The sequence below is a fragment of the Poromitra crassiceps genome, assembly GCF_964638095.1.
Source record: "Poromitra crassiceps genome assembly, chromosome: 4".
In the NCBI taxonomy this organism is placed as follows: Eukaryota; Metazoa; Chordata; class Actinopteri; order Beryciformes; family Melamphaidae; genus Poromitra; species Poromitra crassiceps.
The window spans coordinates 18,325,128-18,349,387 of record NC_139626.1 but is presented as its reverse complement, the minus strand read 5'-3'; the positions used below and the strand labels follow the sequence as shown (position 1 = coordinate 18,349,387).

The 24,260-nt window shown below is 45.8% G+C and overlaps 1 protein-coding gene across 1 annotated transcript in view; it reads left to right on the top strand.

Moving 5' to 3' along the window:
* rbfox3a (RNA binding fox-1 homolog 3a) overlaps positions 1–24,260 on the top strand; it is a gene marked incomplete at its 3' end in the record, with an annotated part of 422,340 nt that overhangs the window by 48,844 nt on the left and 349,236 nt on the right. The gene's annotated exons all lie outside the window — the stretch shown is intronic.

The window sequence follows — 24,260 nt, the reverse complement described above, 5'->3', positions numbered from 1 at the left end:
GGAAAGGTCACGGGAGAAGTGGGGGGTGGGTCGAGTGTAAAGGAGCAGCTCAAATGGGAGATAACAGGGCGTTTTGAGCACAGTTAGAGCCTATCTTTGCTTGAACAAGGGAATCGGTTAAATGTAATTCTGGTAGAAATATTTTTTTACAGTAACTACGGGTGCTTTGGAGTGGAACACACTGCCTTTTCAATCTTACGTTTAAGGCCAAAGTCAAGGAGTGAATGATGAACATCTCTTCAAACACCTATTTTTGTGTTATTTATACTTTATATATTTTTTGTTTTCTATTTCAGCTATTCTGCATTGCATGTCTGCTCAATGCTTGCTTAATATACTATTTTGTGTGGACACACTGCTTCCTCCCTTCTCATGTCTTGTATGTTTTTTAAAGTGCTGTAGAGTTAGTCTGCTGTGTGGTCACTCTTCCACCGAGGACAGCATTGGAAATTTAATGTTCAAGATTCAAGATTCAAGATTATTTTATGTATCCCAAGGGAAATTTGTCTTGGACATACATACAGGCTGCTACATACAAAACAACAGTGCAAACCACAAGACAGTGCAAACGTGCAAACATACAATTAAAGTGCAAGTGCATCATAGTTACAGTAGATGCTTATTATGACCCGAGTTTAGGAGACTAACTGATATGGCAACACGTTCTCACTCCGACCACGTAGCATATTGACGCTTTGTCCCGTCCCTTATGCGCCACTTGTTACTAACATGGTACCCTTGAGCGACCCATGAAACGACTTGGGCTTTCCGACTAAACTCAATGCAAACCCATAGAAGTCAACTTTGACGCTTATGGCAACTGCTCCCCCATCAGCCTAACTGCTCGCCCATTAGTCAACTGCTCACCATTAGCGTCTGGGGGGAGGTTAGGTTTAGGCGTGGGAGGTGGGAGAGGTTAGGTTTAGGGTCTGGGAGAGGTTAGGTTTAGGCATGGGGTGGGAGAGGTTAGGGTTAGGGTTAGGGTCTGGGAGAGGTTAGGTTTAGGCATGGGGTGGGAGAGGTTAGGTTTAGGGTTAGGGTCTGGGAGAGGTTAGCTCCTCCAGACCCTAATGGGCGAGCAGTTGACTAATGGTGGAGCAGTTAGGCTAATAGGGGAGCAGTTGCCATAAGCGTCAAAGATGACTTCCATGGGTTTGCATTGAGTTTAGTCGGAAAGCCCAAGTCGTTTCATGTGTCGCTCAAGGGTACCATGTTAGTAACAAGCGACGCACAAGGGACAGGACAAAGCGTCAATATGCGACGCGCTCAGAGTGAGAACGGGTTGGATATGGGGATGAAAGAGTTCTTCTATCTGTTGAGGTATCGTTTTTTGTTTTTAATTGCGACTCTGTAGCGTCTACCAGATGGAAGCAGTTCGTATTCTATATGCAAGACATGGGAGGGGTCAGCAATGTACAGTAACGCTTTCAGCCATCCTCTGGGTTCAATGTCACATGACCTTACCGTGTTTGATGAGTATAGCCAATATCTTGAGTTCAGAAAACTGCAAAGCAGTTAAATTATCACTTACTATGTCAGCAACATGGCTGCAACATCATGCAACCATTGCCATTGTCTGTTCATGGGTGTACCTGTGTTTTGTGTGTGTGTGTGTGTGTGTGTGTGCGTCGTTGTGTCGTGGTTGAGGTAAAGGCCTGTTAGCGGAGGAGCAGTGCATGCCTGATGTGTGTCTAGCGTCGTTGTGTTGTGGTTGAGGTAAAGCAGTGTGTGCCTGATGTGTGTGTGTGTGTGTTGCATCGTTGCGTTGTGCTTGAGGTAAAGGCGTGTTAGCGGAGGTGCAGTGCATGCCTGATGTGTGTGTGTGTGTGTGTGTTGCGTCGTGGTTGAGGTAAAGGCGTGTTAGCAGAGGTGCAGTGCGTAGCTGATTTGTGTGTGTGTGTGTTGCGTCGTTGCGTCGTGGTTGAGGTAAAGGCGTGTTAGTGGAGGAGCAGTGCGTGCCTGATGTGTGTGTGTGTGTGTGTGTTGCGTCGCGCTTGAGGTAAAGGCATGTTAGTGGAGGAGCAGTGCGTGCCTGATGTGTGTGTGTGTGTGTGTGTGTGTGTGTGTGTTGCGTCGTGCTTGATGTAAAGGCGTGTTAGCGGAGGTGCAGTGCGTGCCTGATGTGTGTGTGTGTGTGTGTTGCGTCGTTGTGTCGTGGTTGAGGTAAAGGCGTGTTAGCGGAGGTGCAGTGCGTGCCTGATGTGTGTGTGTGTGTGTGTGTGTTGCGTCGTTGTGTCGTGGTTGAGGTAAAGGCGTGTTAGCGGAGGTGCAGTGCGTGCCTGATGTGTGTGTGTGTGTGTGTGTGTGTGTGTGTGTGTGTGTGTGTTGCGTCGTTGTGTTGTGGTTGAGGTAAAGGCGTGTTAGCGGAGGTGCAGTGCGTGCCTGATGTGTGTGTGTGTGTGTTGCGTCGTTGTGTCGTGGTTGAGGTAAAGGCGTGTTAGCGGAGGTGCAGTGCGTGCCTGAGAGTCTATCTCAGCTAAAACGATGATTAAGGGGTCTTGGCCTTTAAATAGACAATCCTGTTGACCCAATTTAGAGCCGCGATCAATCCAGCTCTCGCCACATTCATTGAGACGCCAAGCATTGATTTTCTCTTTCCCCCGGCCCTGCCTGCCTCCACGCACCGAGGGGGACCGAGCAGGAGGAGGGGAGGCTAGCCAGCATACATGCATGAACATCCATATACACCTATATATAAGAGTTTAGAGCAAAAGCGATGCAAGTGACATTTTCCTACTTTTCCATTCCCCTTGTTATTATTATTAAACATAATGAATGAATTATTCTTACATTTACCCTGATCAAGAGTCAGAATACTGATATTCTAAAAGAAAGAAAAAATATATAGTTACAAATGTGTTCTTTTGAAAATCAGATCGGCTTCAAAATTAGCTTTCTTATGTATAATACTTTTTTTTTTTTTTGCCAAATCCACCTAGGCCATTTTGGCACTAGGGTTAGGTACCAAAATCGGTACTTTTAAGGGTACCAACCAAATTACATTGGTACTACCAAGTACGGAATCAAGTAAAATCTGTCTGTGCCAAATTCCGGTGCCTGTGTGTAAAATCTGTGTGTAAAATGTTCTACAAACAATGTTGAAATTTACTTTTTTACAAGTTGAAGCAAATTGAACATGGTGGCCAAGCTCAGTATTGCAAGTCACGTGACGCCATGCAGCCCAAAAAGAGAAATTATCTCTTCATGCTTCTCTTTAAACTTCATGCTTCATACATGTTGTATTATTCACGTTTGAACACTGGGCCCTATCGTCCCACTGGCCTTAAATTAGCGCTTAGCGCCAGGCGCAGCCCATATTAGTGGGCGTGGACCGGCGCAGTCCCTATTTTCGTGTTGGCGCTACACGCGGCCTAAAGCATTATAACCACGCCTTTTAATCATAGAATTATTCACAACGTGCTCATTGGAGAAGTGCAGTAAACAAATCACAATGTCCCTTTCATGTTCCATTCCACGGAGCGATCCAATCCGGTCAGAAAAGCCCGACCAAAGCGCTCTGAGCTCCCCCCTCCCCTCTTTCATCCCCGTCTGTCTCCATATATATTATTCCATATTATTATGCTTCTCAAACCAATCTCACTGCAGTTTAAATACAGCAAGCATGTAAATATGCTACAGTAATGCAAGATCAAAGTGAAAAGAATGCTCTAAATGCATCGGCTAGAAAAATATAGCCTATCCCTGGATGTCATGATGAGATTAGATTGGTGAAAGTTTGGGCAGAATAATATCGTTTTCTCTCACTAGCTTTTCTTCTCCCCCACTGCACAGGTAGGATGATGCAACATCATCACCATAAATTAAAATTAACACCAGGGGGGAAGATAGCGTTAAGCTGGTATTTAAGGCCGAAAAGTCCATTCTGGCCTATTCTGGCACTGCGCCACGCCTCTTCGGCTTAAAGCGCATTCCGGGGCCTAAAAACACGATGCTATCTTCCCGAGGGAGGCGCAAAGCGTGTTTTTTTTTTGCGCTTAATGCCAGTTTAGCGCCTAAGGCCAGTGGGAAGATAGGGCCCACTGACTCAGAAACCTTTGTCCGTCATTAAAGTTTTCAGAACAGGTTTGATTTTCTGCGTTTTCGCACCAGTTAAAAACCTTTCGCGAGCTGTTTGACCCGTGTGTGTCTGTGTTTAGGGAAGAGAGACAGAGGGGGGGCTCCAGTCTGAGCGGAGAGGCAGCAGGAGAGATGTCAGTGTTCGCTCCACCTCACTGGCCTCTCACTGCTCCCTCTCCCCAGGGGCACGGTGCTGCAGCACCTGGGCACGCTGCACCACAGCCGGCTTGGCGAGGTGAAGACGAGTACGGAGCTCTTGACCAGTGAGATACCTGTGTCACCTGTCATGTTGTAATGTGGATCCAGGAGAGGATGAATATTTGTCTCGTATTGCCAATAGAATGACAAACGTATTAATAAAACGCATTGGACTCAATGTGCAAGGTTTCTGTGCCTAACGATTTTTTTCAAAAGACTTACGCACAGCTGGTGCAACCCAGTATAGGAGTTTACCAGTATCCACCATTGTTTTTTCCCTGTTTTCCCCCGGCCTGTATTTGGGGCTGGCCTGTATTTGTTTGTGTCGACAACGCCCCTGGCGACCCGGCTTTTTTAATTGACTACCATAGGAATATGTACAGTGTATACACTTGTGCATGCAAGCCGGCATGTAAACACACAGCAGTCACTGCTAGAAGCCATATGCATTTGCTCTCAACAAGGACAGTGCCACACACACACACGCACGCACGCACACACACACGCACGCGCACACACACACGCACGCACACGCGCGCACACGCACGCACACACACACACATGCACGCACACGCACGCTCACACACGCACGCACACGCGCGCACACACGCACGCACACACACACACACACACACACGCGCACACACATACACGCACACAACGAGGATGTGTGTAGTGAGTCCCTTAGCAGCCAATATAATCTATATGCATCCTTGGATGAGTGTGTTGTTAGGTTTTAATATAATTAGGCCTGGATCGATACAGCACTCCACTCCAGGTGACACAAGCAGAGCAAGACAAACACACACACACACACACACACACACACACACACACACACACACACACACAGACACACAAACACACACAGACACACACACAGTCCCACCATACTGCCGATACAGATAGTGTAGTGTAACAGATAATAGGTACTGTACCAAATTCCATTCATGGCATCCATCCAAGCAGCCCATTGTGGTTGGTCTGGTCTGGTGGTTGAAAGTTGATACCTTAGCTAAAGCACTGTGGTGATGTAAACTGCCAGTGGAATAACGGGAGTCATCTTGCCTGGTTGTTATGCTCACAATTAATTCCCAGAGCCGGTCCGGCGTATACGTTCACTACGCAGCTATAGCGTAAGGCCCCCAGCAATGTAAAAGGCCCGGCAAATTGCACAAAATAACTTACATTGATAAGAAGTGAGAACTGCTACATCGATCCATTGCAACACCAGCACATAGCAAACCTGTCTTTTTTTGGTCAAGTTAAAACAGTGTAAAAATTACACCGGAAGCGGAAGAAGCACCCATCAGGCATCATGGCAGCTAGAAATAAGGTGGATAGAGACCAAAAGCTAGCTTGTCTGAGGGACGGTCGCTCCCCTGTAGCTTGACTTGTGTAGCTCGTCTGAGGGACGGTCGCTCCCCTGTAGCTTGACTTGTGTAGCTTGTCTGAGGGACGGTCGCTCCCCTGTAGCTTGACTTGTGTAGCTCGTCTGAGGGACGGTCGCTCCCCTGTAGCTTGACTTGTGTAGCTTGTCTGAGGGACGGTCGTTCCCCTGTAGCTTGACTTGTGTAGCTCCCCTGAGGGACGGTCGCTCCCCTGTAGCTTGACTTGTGTAGCTCCCCTGAGGGACGGTCGCTCCCCTGTAGCTTGACTTGTGTAGCTCGTCTGGGACGGTCGCTCCCCTGTAGCTTGACTTGTGTAGCTTGACTTGTGTAGCTCGTCTGAGGGACGGTCGTTCCCCTGTAGCTTGACTTGTGTAGCTCGTCAGGCGTGTAGCTTGACTTGTGTAGCTCGTCTGAGGGACGGTCGCTCCCCTGTAGCTTGACTTGTGTAGCTCGTCAGGCGAAGCATCCAGACCCTCGACCAGCTCCGTCCACTTGGATGTGTGAGGGCTCCGTTATGGAAGTTCAGGGTTTACATGAAGACAGAATGAGAGGAAAAAACTCCACACAAACATCTGAACTACGATAGGCTATCAGTTAACATGATCAAGGGTGCGGCTTGGCCTCTCATCTTCAGTATGGGCACAGAGAGAGAGAGAACGCTGACACTAGCCTAAGTAGACCAAATAACTTCCTCAATACTAGCTGACATCACCTCCTTTGATAAACAGCCAATAAATATGAAACATAAACATCTATCCTATTCACCTTATGTAGCCCCGCCCACTTGACCCAGCAGAAAGCAGCTGAACCAACATGTTTTACCCTTCACTCCCTGGGTATGATTTGAATCAGATTGAGAAAGCAGCAAAACCAACATTTACCCTTCACTCCCTGGGTATGATTTGAATCAGATGGAGAGAGCAGCATAACCAACATGTTTTACTCTTCACTCCCTGGGTATGATTTGAATCAGATGGAGAGAGCAGCAAAACCAACATGTTTTACCCTTCACTCCCTGGGTATGATTTAAATCATATGGAGAAAGCAGCAAAACCAACATGTTTTACCGTTCACTTCCCTGGGTATGATTTGAATCAGATGGAGAGAGCAGCAAAACCAACATGTTTTACCCTTCACTCCCTGGGTATGATTTGAATCAGATGGAGAGAGCAGTAAAACCAACATGTTTTACCCTTCACCCCCTGGGTTAGGGCTGGGCGATATGGTTTTTGGCTATATCGCGATACACGATATATATCTCGATATTTTTGAAATCTCTCATAAATGCTCAATTTATCCCTTCAGGGTTCATACACATTTTGACCAATGGATTTCCATGACTTTTCCATGACTTTAAACTGAATTTCCATGACCAAACATTTTGTAAAGTCTCGTGTATACATGAAAAAGTCAGTGAGTAAAAATATTCTATGTAATGTAACTACTAACAGATTACAATAATTGAAAAACTAACATGGTCATTTAGTACTAAAACACGTAACTAGCCCCAACACTGACGACAACAAAGATCTTAGTAGGGCTGGGCAATATGGACCAAATATTAGGGATGCATGATATGGATTTTTAGAGCTGATACGATAAACCGATAATTATTTCACATTTTTGTATTAAAAAAATTAGTTCTTAACCTGTATTTTATGCACACCTGGGGTAAAAAAGAAGAAAGAAAGAAAGGGCAGATGTAGTGAGCAAAGATGGATGATTTAATATGCCATAGCTCTGACCTAAGCAAATCTGACATCACTATTGTGAACACAAACAACACTTCTGATATAATATGATTGTTTTAGTAAAGTGTATCACTCAATAGTCAATACAAAAAATAATGGCTTTTATAGAACCGAAAGCCTAGCTGCTTAGTCTGCAGATAAAACATAAAAGGCATAGTAATTTAGACTCTTATTGGCATGACGTTACCGGCAACATATAAGCTGTCTGAATTTTGCATTGGGGCCAGTTCTATAGTGAGGCATGGAAAGCCTCACTATACGCCATCATATCTGTGTCGTTTCACTTTTGACTGAAAAATTATGCCTCTAGATTAAAGAAAAGACACGTATGTGATGTTGACTTTTATGTAAATGTGCACATTCGTTTTCCTTATAGATCATGACTGCCTGATTTAAATCAGATGGAGAGAGCAGCAACACCAACATGTTTTACCCTTCACTTCCTGGGTATGATTTGAATTGGATGGAGAGAGCAGCAAAACCAACATGTTTTACCCTTCACCCCCTGGGTATGATTTGAATCAGATGGAGAGAGCAGCAAAACCAACATGTTTTACCCTTCACTCCCTGGGTATGATTTGAATCAGATTGAGAAAGCAGCAAAACCAACATGTTTTACCCTTCACTCCCTGGGTATGATTTGAATCAGATGGAGAGAACAGCAAAACCAACATGTTTTACCCTTCACTCCCTGGGTATGATTTGAATCAGATGGAGAGAGCAGCAAAACCAACATGTTTTACCCTTCACTCCCTGGGTATGATTTGAATCAGATGGAGAGAACAGCAAAACCAACATGTTTTACCCTTCACTCCCTGGGTATGATTTGAATCAGATGGAGAGAACAGCAAAACCAACGTGTTTTACCCTTCACTCCCTGGGTATGATTTGAATCAGATGGAGAGAACAGCAAAGCCAACGTGTTTTACTCTTCACTCCCTGGGTATGATTTGTCTGCTGCAGTATAGTGCATTATGTGCGGTGACCAAACCACTATAGGTTTTAGCGTGATGGAGTAGATATGTTGCTTGGTGTTAAACAGGTGACTCATTATAATGGTCACCCCGAGGGATCATTTAACACCTAGCAAAGGTCTCTCTCCCCCTCTCTCTCTCTCTATCTCTCCCTCTATCTCGCTCTCACACATTGTTGTCACGCTAAATGGCTTTTCATCAGCAGCAATGCTTTCATACGTCAAATCAATAACACAGTCCTTTCGGGGGTATTTAAGAAGTAGCATTGAGCTAGTTCTCATATCTCACACATGCACACACTCTCAATCACTCACACACGCACACCAACATGCACGTGCGCACACACACGCACACACACACACACACACACACACACACACACACACTAGAGATCATGACCATCAGATAACACCTCAACCATGTAAATGGAGCCCACAAAGCCGAGTGTGAAAATGCACATCCATATTATTGAATGGTGAAAGCTTCGAGAACGCTTCTTCACGTCTGTCCATGGATGCAGCCAGGCTCTCTCTCTCACCCCAAACGGGTGTGTAAAGTGTGTGTGTGTGTTCGTTTGTGTGTGTGCACAAGCGCGCACGCGTGTGTTTGTGTGCATGCGCGCGCGTGTGTGTGTCCTGGTAGCAGCGTGTCAGTAGTGTTTTTCCAGTGAAGACAGAGTGAAGTCCATCAAATCTCTCTCTCCTAGTGTGTGAGATGTCTTTTTTCGCAGACGCAGGGAGATGGATGGAGGGAGGGGAGGGGAGGTATCAAAACCTGTTGAATATTTTACAACTCTACACTTCACTACCCCACAGCAAGAAGTCCCCAATGGTATGAAAGTGTGTTTGAGCGAGTGTGTGTGTGTGTGTGTGTGTGTGTGTGTGTGTGTGTGTGTGTGTGTGTGTGTGCGTGCGTGCGTGTGTGTGTGTGAGTGAGACAGAGAGATTCAAGTTTTGACAGCTACCACAGTGGATATCTCAGGACTCTAGATCTTGGGTCTTCAACCGTGAGTCGTGGTCGTTTCATGCCGGCTGCACACACAAACACACACACACACACACACACACACACACGCACACACGCACACGCACACACACAGACACACACACACACACACACACACACACACACACACTCAGCGAGTGAAAGAGAGGCAGAGAGTGAAAGATGTAAGATAAAGGAAGGCTACTGTGCATTGGTGCAGCAGCAAACAGAGGAACCTTGGAACTGAATGTTGAATTTGGTTTAGACGTCCACCTAAAGATGACTGTGTGTCTGTCCATCAACTGACCAACATGCATACATACCAACCCTAACCCTAAAGCCCAATTTATACTTGGTTTTGAAACCAATTAGCTCTTTGTCGACACTTTCAGGTGTCGCCGAGTAGTGTCTCCTACCAAGTGAAATTTGTAGTGTCGCTGACTATGTCACATAGTGTCGTCCAAGTGTGATTGGCTAGATAGAAGAGCACACATGGTTGACTTCCTTGTTTTGGTTTTCGCTGTATTGAAATTAATATGAATATATTATTATTTATCAGCCTGTCCTGGATGTACAGTATGACTTCATGAAAATCACAAAGAACACCGTGACCAACTTCCCAGAGAGAGAGGAGGTGAGTTCTTGCAGGGGCAGCACTGTAGTTTGTTAACCATTTCCATTATGTTGCAATCTGCCTGTTTATGTCTGACGTGGTTTCACTGTAGAGATTTTATTACTGCCTGGGAACCTGACGAATCTGTGAGCTCATGTTTAATTTGCTTTGACAGTTGGGAATTGGTCTGGCGATGTCAGGCTAGACATAAACAAACCAGCATACAGCATTCCCTCTCTTGGCTGTCTGCACCAGGGCTGTAGGCCAGGTTCCATTTAGTGAAGCTGCTGCATGTTAGATCGCCGCTCTGGTGGCAGGTACCAGTATAGGTCGCAAGGCCCGCCTCCCCCATGTTAGTGGATGGGAAAATGAACCAAACTAATCAATCAAAGTACACGTCAGAATTTGTTTTCCCAAAGGTGGTTTGTATCATATTATATAATTATTATCATGCTAATGCCTGTGCAAGTGGTCATTTTTCTGATCAGTTTGTTTTTAACACATTCACTGCCAGCCATTTTTCAATACTGTAGTTAGCTTCTGCCAAGGTTTTTTTTTGAGGATTCTGGCTCATCTTTCAAGAGCCGAGGATTCGTTTCTGTTAGGATTTTGTGAACACACAATATCTCAAAAGAACTAATAGAATGTGTGCTTTCTCTGTCTAAAAGAGTTAGTTTGTAGAGTTAGTAGTTATGTAAGCATTAGCAGTTGAATACAGCATGGTTTCAGCGTCAGAAAATTTATTCTGAGATAAACGGCTTTTTGTGAAATTCGATAGAACAGTCACTTTAACCATTCATTTTTGGCATCAGTAAGACGTCAGACATCTAAACAATTGTTTTGAACAGTAATTTCCTTCATAACAGCAGGAAACCCCCCTCTGCTTCCAACTCCTCCCTCCGTGGGCGTTCTCCTCCGCCCTCCTTGGCTCTGCAGCGGGTCTGTGACAAACGAGTTGCTGCTGCCTGGCTGCTGCCTGGCAGTCTGGATGGGGCTCGCTGGATGGGTTTCGCTCGTTTCTTGGCGTTTCGGTTGAGAGCTCTGATCAAGCTCTTGCGATTCTGGGCTTATTTATGGTGCGTGTTTCAAAGTGTGCATCCAGTCTATTCTTGGAACCCCCCACCGTTGCCACCGCTGTGCGTCAGCGCGAAAGTGAAAGCGTTTTCGCCATCCATTTTACAGTATGAAAACGGCTTCCTCGCGCTTTTCCCTCCAGTTTTGGCTCGCCTCTTCCTACTCTGGAGAGACATGTCGCCACTCAGTGGGTCGGTAAAATAGATTATACACATTCAATACCTCCAATATTTGTATAAAAGACGTAAAAGGGTTGGATCCACGTCCCACCGTCAAAATTTTTTTTTTTTTTTTAAGCCGAGATATCTCGTCTTTGGCAGTCAACCGTTGGATTCTGTAAGCCGAGATATCTCGTCAATGGCAGTGAACGTGTTAAGTAGTTATTTGACGATATAAAAAGGGATGATTGACAGCTGTGGCAGCCAGTCTCAAGCCGTCATTGGCTGGACAGGCTCAGACAGGCTGTACACATTGTAGACCTAGGTTACATAGACCAGACACTGCTTGATCTGTTATCTACAGGACTCTATCGATGGACCGCAATAAAAAGGACATTGTTTTGAGAAAGGTGCACAAGGAAGTAATGTTGGTTGGGGACTGAAGTGGTAAGTTCAGAAAATATGTTTTATTCCTCCCGCTAACATTATCGGTTCTTTTAATACATCCATGGTTATAACGGGTATTGCAAGCTAGCCAGCTAACCTTTGTGTTAGGGGGCTGTTAGCTAAGCTTGTAGTGCTAGCATTTCATTGTCAACATAACGTTACTAAGAACCGATAACATTAGCTGGAATAACGAAATACACATATTTTCAGAACTTACCAGGTTGTCCAACTGCCTGCGTATGCCAGGAAATGTGTTTCATGTACGTTACAACTCCCGGGGATAAGATGGGGCCCACAAAGGTTTTAGCACACACAACTAGCCATTAGCTAATGGGTTAGTAGAGGCCAGGCAGCCTGGCTAACGTTCATTAGCCCTAAACTCAGATAATGATAACGTTACGACCAATAACGTTAGCTGGAATACATATTTTCAGAACTTACCAGGTTGTCGGCAACTGCCTGCGTACAGTATGCCAGGAAATGTGTTTCATGTACGTACAACTCCTGGGGATAAGATGGGGCCTACACAAGTTTACACAACCAGCTAATAGCTAACGGGTGAGCTTAGTCTGTCACAAACAGACACTAGAGGTTTTATTTTGGGTATTAAAGCATGAGTGTTTTTATATGGATATCTCAGGGAAGTGCTTTGACTGTGGGGATGTTCTTCACAAGCTCCTCTCCTCTTAGCTGTTGTAAGGATATACAGAGAAGAGACACGAGCCCTGTACCACGAAGCTCGATTAGTGGTTTAGCGAGGTAACCTGGTCCGCAGCAGGTTAAGTTGCAAGGATGAGATTAGACCGTAAATACACCGCCAACGAACCAATCGAATCAGCAGTTTGGAAAAATGGCCAACCCCTTTCTGGACGAGTTTCCCATCGAGGAAGGAGCACGAATTGTAATGTTGAATTAATCAATAAAGCCTTGCACTTGTTGCAGGCTACATTTTAATTAAGCCCTACTTACCACTTTGGAATATGTTTTTATATATTCATTTTTGTGCTCTCAAGTAGCCTAGATACGTTGTTTGACCCCGCTGATCGATTGCAGCTGAATAGTGAGTGGAGAAATATCACTAAACCGGCATAAAAAGGTTACATAAACGTCTCCAAAGCGCACGGTGCCGTGTGCGCAACAGAGCTGAGACTGACGTTGGGTTGAAATTGAAATGGTCATAGCCTACATGCTAGAATAGCCTACTATATCTAAGCAATTTAATATGGGATCACCTGCACACAGGCGATCCCATATTAAGATGATTCATATCTAGGCTACTCCTGCATTTTGCAGCTGCAACTGTGTTGCTTTTGGCCTTTATGATGTGATTGAACTTCATATTTCCAGCATCATTATATGAAATATGGAGATATGCGACTCTGCTGACAATAGCCTATATATGTGACCACAAAATAGGCTATTTTTTATAAATGAAATCTATGCCCGCACGTACCGTGTCGATTCAGTTCAGAAGCATTTATTTTATTTTATTATCATTCTTTTTTTTATTGATTAGCCTATAGGAATTATTCAATCAGTGCGACTAAACACATCATGAGATCATTATTATTCATTGAGCTTAAATGGTCTATACATACGGATTTTGGACTGAGATAGATTACACATTGCTTCCACAAAAGACATGCCGGTTTTGAGTTTATTGAGAGGGTGAATTGAGCTGCTGTAGATAGCCTACGTGGAGGTAGAAACCGCTCTTCAAAGAAATTACTGGTGTGGATAAAAGTGGTCACTTTAGACAGTCATTCGGGAACAGACTAATAATATCCAACGCGGATTCTTATTTGCGGTTTCATTCAATGAGGAAATAGGCGTGTCTGGCGCTGTCGGAGTTGGAGCAGTCAATATTGCATTGTGATTGGCAGTTGTTAAAAATCACGCCTCTTTTGCGGGCACGAGCTCCAGTGCACGGGCATTTTCATGTGCACGAGCTCTCAGCTTGATTAGAAAAACCTGGTTCGAGTTAACGAGTGGCAACCGAGGTTCGTAGTACAAGTTAACTACAATCGAGCTGATCTGGTTTAGACAAACCAGATCAAGGGACAGATCCTGGATCTTCTTATAGAACATTCGTGGTATAGGGCCCAGGCAGCCTGGCTAACATAACGTTAGTTATCCCCAAACTCAGAGGCAGCGCTTGGCTCGACTGCCCTACCCAGTAAACAACGTATAGTAGCCTAAAACTTCAAGCTTAGATATCATCTGTTAAACCAACATTTGTTCCAAAAGGAAATAAATAACGTTAATCAAAATGCCACGGAAACATTAGCTAATCAACACAGAGCTGCAAAGATCAGTTCATCAGATAATTTCCCCCGTATGACGATAAGTTGCCCAGAGCAGCCAGGAGGGCTCGTGTGGCTGCTAGGAGCCATCTCCGACAACGAAAATCAGATTTCCGTAAACTGATCTGATAAACTGACCTCATAGTGGGAATCTACATGGTTACTTTTGGCGAGACAAAGATTATTAGGAATTAAAGTGCCATATTTACAGAGCTAGAGAGGATTGACTGCACAACGCACTGAAACAGCAGCTCTACATAAGAAAGTTTAGAGGGGCGGGGACCTCACAGAGGTTCTAACTCAACGGAGCTACTGTGCGGAATCGGGTTCCCAACAATGGCGACAAATCAGATGATATTGGCTTCAATAGCTGATACTGGGATCAAATGGAGATCTTCCCTCCATAGCTCAGTGGTCTGCACAAGTTCTCTATAGCGTCCGAGTGTCACGTGACCGTTGAGCCTAGGAGAGTGTTCACTGAACCATAAATGCAGCAACATAAGCGACGCTTTCTTTATTGTCGGCGACCATGTGTTGAGCAACACTTTCCAATAAGTATAAATTAGGCTTAACCCTAAAGATGACTATCTGTCTGTTTATCAACTTATCAACATGCATACATACCAACACCAAACAATACATGTTACGTTGGAAAGTCAGCAGGCTTTCCAAATTAACTGCCGTTTAGTTTCAAATTTCCGTTGAGACTGTACGTATCCGTGGATTGCAGAAACATACAATGCTGACAATTAATTCAGGCGGTTGGGTTTGTAATACGCCATAGGAATATGAAGAGAAAATACTCACAGTACGGACATGTGTCTATCATCTGTTTGTATCTCTGTGTCATTATCATTCACTTCTCACGCCCAGCTTCCCACTTTCTTTTTGTGTCTCTAGCTCCCTGTAGCTACCTCCCTCTTGGCTGGGTCTGGGTCTCTCTCTCTCACTCTCTCTCTTTCTCTCTCTCTCTCTCTCTCTTTCTTTCTCTCTCTCTCTCTCTGATTGATGGTTGTGCCAGCATGTCTGGCCCTGGGTTGAACTCTCCAATCTCTGCACCTTTAAATCATCCATGACCTGCCCGCCTCCCCACCATCCCCGACACACACACACACACACACACACACACACACACACACACACACACACACACACACACACACACACACAGACACACACACACACACACACACACACACACACACACACGCGCGCGCGCATGCACGCACACATACACACACACACACACACACACACACACACACGACAACAGAAAGGTGAAGCAGCAGAGATGGTTATGGTTTGGCTGAAGGCATTAGAGAGTTCACATGGACCCTGCTTTAGAGAACATGGACTGTGCTTTAGAGAACATGGACCGTGCTCTGGACCGTGCTCTAGAGAACATGGACCGTGCTTTAGAGAACATGAACCGTGCTTTAGAGAACATGGACCGTGCTTTAGAGAACATGGACCGTGCTTTAGAGAACATGGACCGTGCTCTGGACCGTGCTCTAGAGAACATGGACTGTGCTTTAGAGAACATGGACCGTGCTCTGGACCGTGCTCTAGAGAACATGGACCGTGCTCTAGAGAACATGGACCGTGCTCTAGAGAACATGGACCGTGCTCTAGAGAACATGGACCGTGCTTTAGAGAACATGGACCGTGCTTTAGAGAACATGGACCGTGCTTTAGAGAACATGGGCCGTGTTTTAGAGAACATGGACCGTGCTTTAGAGAACATGGACCGTGCTCTAGAGAACATGGACCGTGCTTTAGAGAACATGGACCGTGCTTTAGAGAACATGGACCGTGCTCTAGAGAACATGGACCGTGCTCTAGAGAACATGGACCGTGCTCTAGAGAACATGGACCGTGCTTTAGAGAACATGGACCGTGCTTTAGAGAACATGGACCGTGCTCTAGAGAACATGGACCGTGCTCTAGAGAACATGGACCGTGCTCTAGAGAACATGGACCGTGCTTTAGAGAACATGGACCGTGCTTTAGAGAACATGGACCATGCTTTAGAGAACATGGACCGTGCTTTAGAGAACATGGACCGTGCTCTAGAGAACATGGACCGTGCTGCTTGACACTTTCTTGAAAGGCTATGAGGGTAAAGTCATTATAGCAGATTCCGTCATTCTCAATGCCGTACATCAGTCATCAAATCATATACATCAATCAACAGAACATAGCATGCAAATTGTCAAACAAGCACCCCCCCCCCCCCCCCCCCCCCACACACACACACACACACACACACACACACACACACACAGCACATATTACATACAGACACATGAAGACAGACAGTGAGCCAGCGGCGCACACACCTCTCACATAGCCGCGCTCCATCCTCAGTCCAAGTCATCACTCACTCTGCGATAGAGACAACACCCCTCTCTTTTATCAATCCATCCCCATCATCCTTCGCTCAGTATCTCTCGTACCGTCTGTGGGCGCCATGTATCACTCGTCCTCCACGCTGTCAGCCCATCCCTCCGTCCGCCGTGATGGAGGAGGGTTTGGTCGACGGCCCAATCTCACACGAGGTTCTGATCTGCTTGGTGGCAGGCCCAGGAGGTCTATACAGACACAGGAGGTTCTGATTTGGTTGGTGACAGGTCAAGGATGAGGTTCTGATTTGGTTGGTGGCAGGCCCACGATTGAGATCTGATTTGGGTGGTGGCAGGCCCAGGATGAGGATCTGATTTGGGTGGTGGCAGGCCCAGGATGAGGTTCTTCTGATTTGGTTGGTGGCATGGCCCAGGATTGTGGGCTCATCGATTGGCGCTGTGGTTTGTCGAAACGTCCAGAAGAAATGCAGTTACTATTGACGAACACGCCAGACAGGGAGGGGGAGGGGCCTTTGGGCTTCAATGAGAAGCACTTGAACATCAGTGACTATCTATTCATCTTCTTCTGGTCTTTGACTTGGAAACCTCTCCAATATTGTCCAGATGGAGATCTGTCAATGGGGGTGGAGAGTTACATTGAGAGGTGGGTATTTGACAAACACTTGATGATATGATGGTATCCACCCCCCCCCCACCCCCACCCCCACCCCACCACACACATGATCCTAGCCCCTCCCCCCGCCATATGTCACTTTAAAGGACTTTACATTTTGCACTCATTGATGTGACCGTTGCGCTGCGTACTTGCACGTACTTGCACAAGTAAAATTCCTTGTTTGTAATCTGATTACTTTCTGTGACTAATCTTGAATCTGGCATAGTCTATGCGAGCAATGACGCAAGGTATGTTTCTGGCATTCTTGCAGCAACCGTCCAAATTTTGTAACACAACGCTAATGTACGCTCCAATGCCGCTAAATGCAAAAATGAATAATTAACCATTTCCGATGTAAAGGCGTGGTTGTCATAAGTAATTAGAGGCACAATATGATGCAGGAAATGTTGATGTTGATATCTGAAAACATTGGAAATGTCTCTCTTCATCTAAGTTCTGAATGGGCAAAATGAAAGAATAATAGGGCCCTATTCGTATCTTATGCTATCGTCTGCCTCCCGCAAGTGTCATTTTGCAGTTTGGCCATGATACCATCCAGTTTTGCACCGGGATCTGAGCGTAGACACAGGTTTGGCCTTGCCACATGCCAAACCAGGCATGTCCCTGCAAAATGCTTGCCTTCTGCTATCGTCAGCATGCTCTAAAAGCAGCTCTAAAAGCAGCTCTTAAACAGCTCTTAGCGCAAAAATACCCCACAGCGCTTGAGCGCACCATTATTCTCCGCGCATTATTCTCCGCTATTCTGCAGCGCAGGGCAGGGGAATTCCTTTTGGATAGGTCATTGCCTATCCCACCCAGGCAAGCTGCTCCCTCTTGGGCACACATAAAAAAGCTGCGCTGGAATGAGTATCTTCCTAGCAGTAGCGGAGCGTACACCGGGGCAGAGGGTGCGCCCACCCCGGGCCCACGCCCCCATCCAAAAAAAAAAAAAAATTGCATGCCAGGCCAGGCCTGAGTGTGAGAGCAATTCAATCAATAGACAATAACATTGGTGTGTTTAAAATTAGATATTCCACTAAATATGGCTAAAACAGATTCAAACATGCACAAAAGGCAAATTCTTCTTCGCCGCCGGCCTTAATTGGATTTTTTTTTTTTTTTTTTTGGGATGGGGGGCCCCCTAAGAGCTTCGCCCCCCGTGGGCTGATAGGGTCGCTCCGCCCCTGCTTCCTAGGTCACGTGGGGATCATAGCTTACTGTTGTCACACTGGCTTGAGAGGACTGAATCTGTAGACCTTGTTGCTCTGCGGACTGGACAGGACTGGACAGGCTGGACAGGACTGGACGGTGGGAGCATACTAAGCTTATTCTCTGTATAGTCAAATTTCTCCCTGTCAGCGCGGCACGGCTGACAGTGGGGCCTCGTGATCCATTACAGGCCCATTGACACACAGGATGAGCTATGAGATGTGGATCTCCGCGAAGACTGATCGCTCCAGAATCCCTGCTCAATATCACAAATGGAAAGGTGATTTTTAAACCCGGCCAGACACCGTCGGGGATCATTCCTTGTGATTTCATCAAAAGGGGACTGAGCAATGTTTATGTAATTAGATATGGTCGCGACCAAAGCGGTGCCGTGAGGGGATTTGAAGGTGACTTCTCCTTGGAGTGTATTTTTAGGGGTGTGATGCATAGCCTGCAGACGTTTTCCCATTACACAAACACTGCATAATGAAAGTGATTGTAGTGCAATTAGGTCACCCTATAGGTCATGTTTATGTATAACACTTTAAGTGACTTCAGCTTTCTGGCTTGGACACAGTGGAACTAGGGATGCACAATGATTACGGCACATGATCATTGGTATCGGCTGGGCATCGGGCCGGACTCAACAGTTCTGCTGATATGACAGGCCGATAAAGTGACACTGTAATTATGTCCAAATGCTCCATGCTTGACTAAATTCTTGAATGAATGAAGCTTACAGTTTTGTTTGGAAGAAAATGTTACATAAATACAAATATGGCATGTTTTACATAAACGAAGTTGAAGTAGTTTCCTTATTTTGCCCAGTGAATTTGTACATTTTGAAAAGCATTGTATTTATGTCTGCATCTGCCAGTGGGCCATCACCATAAGAGTAGACATAATAATGTGTTAATTCCACTACAGGAGAGACTTGATGTTCTCTGAAATAAGGGGGGGGGGGGGGGGATATCGGCATAATATCGGCATCGGCAGTCGGCCAAAAGATCGTAAATCGGTACAAATCCAATATTGTGCATGCCTAGAACTCATTGATGATGAGAATACGTCAGCTTTTTCTGCGCCGTACACTACAGCAACGCTTGTATTCATCTCAGATTTACACAACTATAACCTCACTCAGGTGGCAGCAGCGGGGTGACGACTCCTATAAAAGCTTCTAAATTCACCTATTTCCATCGCTGTGATAATGGTGTGGCTTGGAGGAGGAGGTACGACGGGCAGGCTTATGACTCGCTCCCTCAGCAGGAGTTATGGTAAAGAAGGGGAGACCGTCGTGAGCGAGCGGAGGAGGAAAAAGTTGCAAAGTTCCCCTATAATCCTCATAAAGTCTTCGGCCGTATAAAGCTCTGCCTTTTTGCATATCTGCCTTTCTCTCCTCCACCACCTTCATCTCCCTCTCCACATCTCTCCGCCTCTTTTGTTTTTCTGCTCATCTATTCGATTTCTCTCTCCCTCTCCTCGCCTTTTTTCAATCCCTCCATCCCCATCCATCCATCTCCCCTCTCATTCTCTCTCTGTCCTGCAGCTACAATAGCAATGAGATATTTTGCATTAAGGCCATGACTGGCTGGGCTAAATGGGGCGGTGTGCAATTAGTTTTGCGAGTACTTATCTCATTAAAGTAAATGAATTATTGATTTAACGACACTCATGCTTTTAGAGGCAGGCGAGCTGCTATTATGACTCTCTCTGTTGTTTGAAAGGACACTGTCCATCTAACCCCTCCCTGCTTTCCAAGTGTCCACCATTACCCCTTTTATACGTCTTCCCCCATTTTGCTTTGTTGTCGTCCATCACCTTTGTTCTCCTCCTTCCTGGAATAATCATTGTTGTCGTCATCATCAGCATTATCATTAAGGCCCTGATCTTTGCATTCTTTGTTTTCACGCACTCGCAATATTGGTTGCTAAGTCAAATGTACGCACAGTCATTATTGTTGTCCGTGCGTACTACTCGCCCCACAATGGCCACTTCTGAGCCAGGGAAAACCCTGTTCTGTTTTCCATTGTGTGAACATTTCTACTGCAGACCAGCTGGTTTACATTTCAAATAAATGTTTGTTTCAACATAACACCATAGACTAATGCTTCTGTTAATTAACAGCATACTCCCACATACAGATCAGTGTATCATCATAAGATCAGTGGCTGACAGTTTGGGGGAGACATAATTTAGCAGCAGTAAAGGTGTCTTCACATGATAAGAGGTAGAGCTTCACAACCCAGCTACCGGCTCTGCCCTGCTGTGTTTAAAATGATAGTGATGTCACTAGAGCAATTGGGATGTCATCTGTGATGATGCCATCAGTGAGTGATGTCATCAGTGATGTCACTCGAAGAGTGATGATGTCATCAATCAGTAAACAACGTGGTGTGTGCCTGTTGCCGCGTTGGACCCCCATGTTCATTTTATGTGTTTTAATCTGAGTTTTAACCGAACTTTTAATTGGTGTTATTGTCTTATCAGATTTAATTGTCTTATTGTCTTTATTGTTTTATCGGGCCTCCTCCAAGTGACTCTGCTTCTGTACTTTATGTCTCTTGTCTGGCGGCTGGCAGGGCTAGCTAGCTAGCTGTTGCTAAATCGGGCGCTTGTCGCCCCGCTGCCAGCTAATGCTAGCTGAGCCGATAACTCGTACAAAACGCTTGGTTTTAAAATGGTCTCCTGCCCTCACCTGCGATGGCTGTTTATCCCGCAGCAGGAAAATCGTCAAACTCGAGGGAAGGATTTCTCTATTGTACCAGATCGTTGACGATGAGAAATGGCTGGAATTGATAGCTGAAGCAGCTAGCCCACAGCCAGCTAACACTACGTCTCTTGCTTCTGTGCCTGACCCTGATTTGTCCTGTGGCGACCTGCTTGTCGCCCTTGCCTACTGATGCTGTTTCCTGGATGCTGGATTATATTCCTGGGCTGGCGCAAGCGAATGGATTCAGCACTGGTGGTACGATAGAGCTGTCTAACCGCTATGCAGTGCTGGGTGTTGCTGTTCCAACCCATCCGTTGGATATAAACAACAATTCCCGTCCAGAGGTCAAGTCCTCGCACCGCAAGCTGCTGGAGTCAGCTGTAAAGAACCACAGGAGTAATGCAGGTTCCGTCACTTCTGAGCCGCCGGGGGCCCTCTGCTGCTCGTGATGTCACCACCGGGGGTGTCCCCGGTGCTGCCGGTGCTCTCAATGGGGTTTGCTCCGGTGCTGACAGGGGTCTGTCTGCTCACCGGGGGGAGCGTTGTGGTGACTTGCTTTCATTGTGCTAAATGTAGTTGGAGTTTAGCTTTGAGTAATCCACCCTAGACAAACGAGAGCTGAAATAAGTATGATAATAGACCAGAAAGCACATCAAAGCTGGAAACCATAACAATACTACCTACAGTATATATCCTATGCTCTGCTGAATACTTGAAAGTGCAACGATTTTGAATATTGACATAAAATGTCACCTATTCAATGGGTGATGCCACATGCATTTCCTACCAATAAGGTTATTTGCCATATAATGTACACAGTGCATTCGCTGTAGATCTCATTTGTTTCCCTGTTAATATGTTACAAGTTATTTTGCCACCAATATGGCTGTGCAGTACAAACTAGGGTTGGCACGATGGACGATGGCATCGACCATCGTGATTGGCCGACCCCCCATCGACCTCTGAGCCTTCTACATCGGATCATCGTGATTAATTATCTGTTCGAATTAAATTTGTGCCGTTTTAATAATAAAACATACCAAGTCCACTTACCGTGACGCGTGGGGGACGCGCCGGCAGCATTAAACGAGCGCACCCAGTTCAGACTCAGAGAAGCCTCCCCTCCCCCTCCTCCGCTCTACTGCTTCTCTGCACTGGGAGCGCTTGTTTAATGTCGCCGGGGCGTCCCCCGCGCATGAGAAGTCAGTTCTTTTGTTGTGAAAACTTTTAGGAGAAAGTTTCCAAAGTGAAAGTTGAAGTTGATTGATAGAGCACTAGCAATATTGAACGGTGCAAAACAAATAGGCTAACGTTAATGTTACAGTCAGATCCTGACCAACAACGTGTGTGTGTTGAATTTAACTAGCTGGCAGAAAAGTGACAGAATTACTGGTGGATATAACGTTAGATTCGCATGGGCTTTTGAACCTAATAAGAGAGAGTTGAGGAGACTGGAGAGAGTTGAGAGAGAAATACAGCAGCAGCAGCAGCTAGGCTACTGCTAGCTGTTACAGCAGTACTGCTTGAGTCGCCTGGCTCTGTGCAGTAGCGTATGGCCCATTTCCACCGCTCTAAGTAGCCTGCCTGTCGGTCTCATGAAGAGCTCAGCTGTCCTGCTTTTAACGTGCATTGCAGCAGCTGATGGCATAAATGACGATGTCATCGTTAATCACAATGTTTGACTGTGAAACAATCACGATGGATATATTGGTGACATCGCACAACCCTAGTACAAACAGTAGTGTGGTATCAGTGTTGGCATTGAGAAACCTGTATCGGGCTACCCATCTTTTCAACACACAAACCCAGCTCAAATCCACCTTTCCAACTCAGCCCCAACCTCTACCCTGTCTTCACAGCACCTCATGAGCAGGTGGAGAGGCAGAGGTGGGGGGTGCTGATCCAGTCTGTGCCCCAGGGCAGATGGAGATCGTGGGGCTGGTGGTAGAGCTCCCTACCCCTCCCTCCCTTGATCCCCCTCGGAGGGTCCCTGACAAGCCTGGCTCCTGGGCTGCTCTGCCCCCTCCACTAATCACCCTTGCTGGAGATGATAACCTGGAATCAGCACTTTCTCTGTCAGCCAGTCAGTCAGTCATGCTGCAAGAGACTGCAGGGACAGAAGGTGTGTGTGTGTGTCTGTGTGTGTGTGTGTGTGTGTGTGTGTGTGTGTGTGTGTGTGTGTGTGTGTGTGTGTGTGTGTGTGTGTGTGTGTGTGTGTGTGTGTTGGGGGGGGGGGTGCTCAAATGGCTTAGAAGGCAAATTCGGTGCACAGTTCGGCAGTCATCTGGTGAAGGGAGGCATATGCTGCAAAAATAGCACATCTTTACAATTAATTTCTTCCAGTACTGACTCTTAAAATCCTACTTTTATGAAAAATAATCAGCCAGTGAGGTCACTTGTTTCCATTGCAAACAATTCCCATCAAGCACGGATGCACCCGGACGAATCGAGAGAGCCCAAAAGGGGGCAGCTCAAGTCATATCATGATGAATTAGATCTGCTAGAGTATCACTATGCAACAAACTTCACTCACCACTGAAATATCCATGAGGATAACTAAATGGTTGCTATCAATGTCAAATAAATCACGTATTTTACAGCGTGGTCTACTCTTATCCAAAATCTGACTGATCAGCACTTGTGGAACAATCTGCGCTGATGAACAAGCTGTTTTGTGGAGGTGGGACTACGAAGAGACCAATTGTGGGGGAATCCTGCATTGTCTCACTTGCATATCTTGTTGCCAGATTGTTTTGGGCAACAACAACAAAACACTGCGATGCGTAAACTACATTTACCAGTTGGAAGTTGGAATGTAGCATTTAGGGCGGGGTTAATGCGTTTCGGGGTTCTGTCTTAGGGTGTATTCACACCTGTAGGTCGTTTGCTTTGTTCCGATTCAGGTACTTAATTAATACAATTGTTGCATTTGTGCCTTGGTTTGTTTGTGTTCACACAGCCACAAATCAAACGGTCCAAATAGTATTGTCAAGCCTCGTGAATTGGCAAGGAGACACTCCGGTAGGCTAATAGCCTCTCGGGATGGAAAAAATAATTCCCAGAGATTTTCCTATATGATTATAAGAATGCGTTTTGTTAGACCTACATTTTAGGCTATGTCGGGCGTGCACCGTGCGAGGAGAGGGAGAGAGAGAGAAAGAAAGAAAGAAAGAGGGAGGGATCGGGAGAGAGGGAGAAAGTTATTTATTTATGTAGGCTATGTAGCCTATGTAAGCCTATGTATTTATTTAGCCTATCTAGGAATTTGGAGATAGAAGATCAAAGACCTTCGAAAATTCTGCTATTAGGCTACTATCACGGAGACTTCAGAGGATTAGCCGAGACATAGG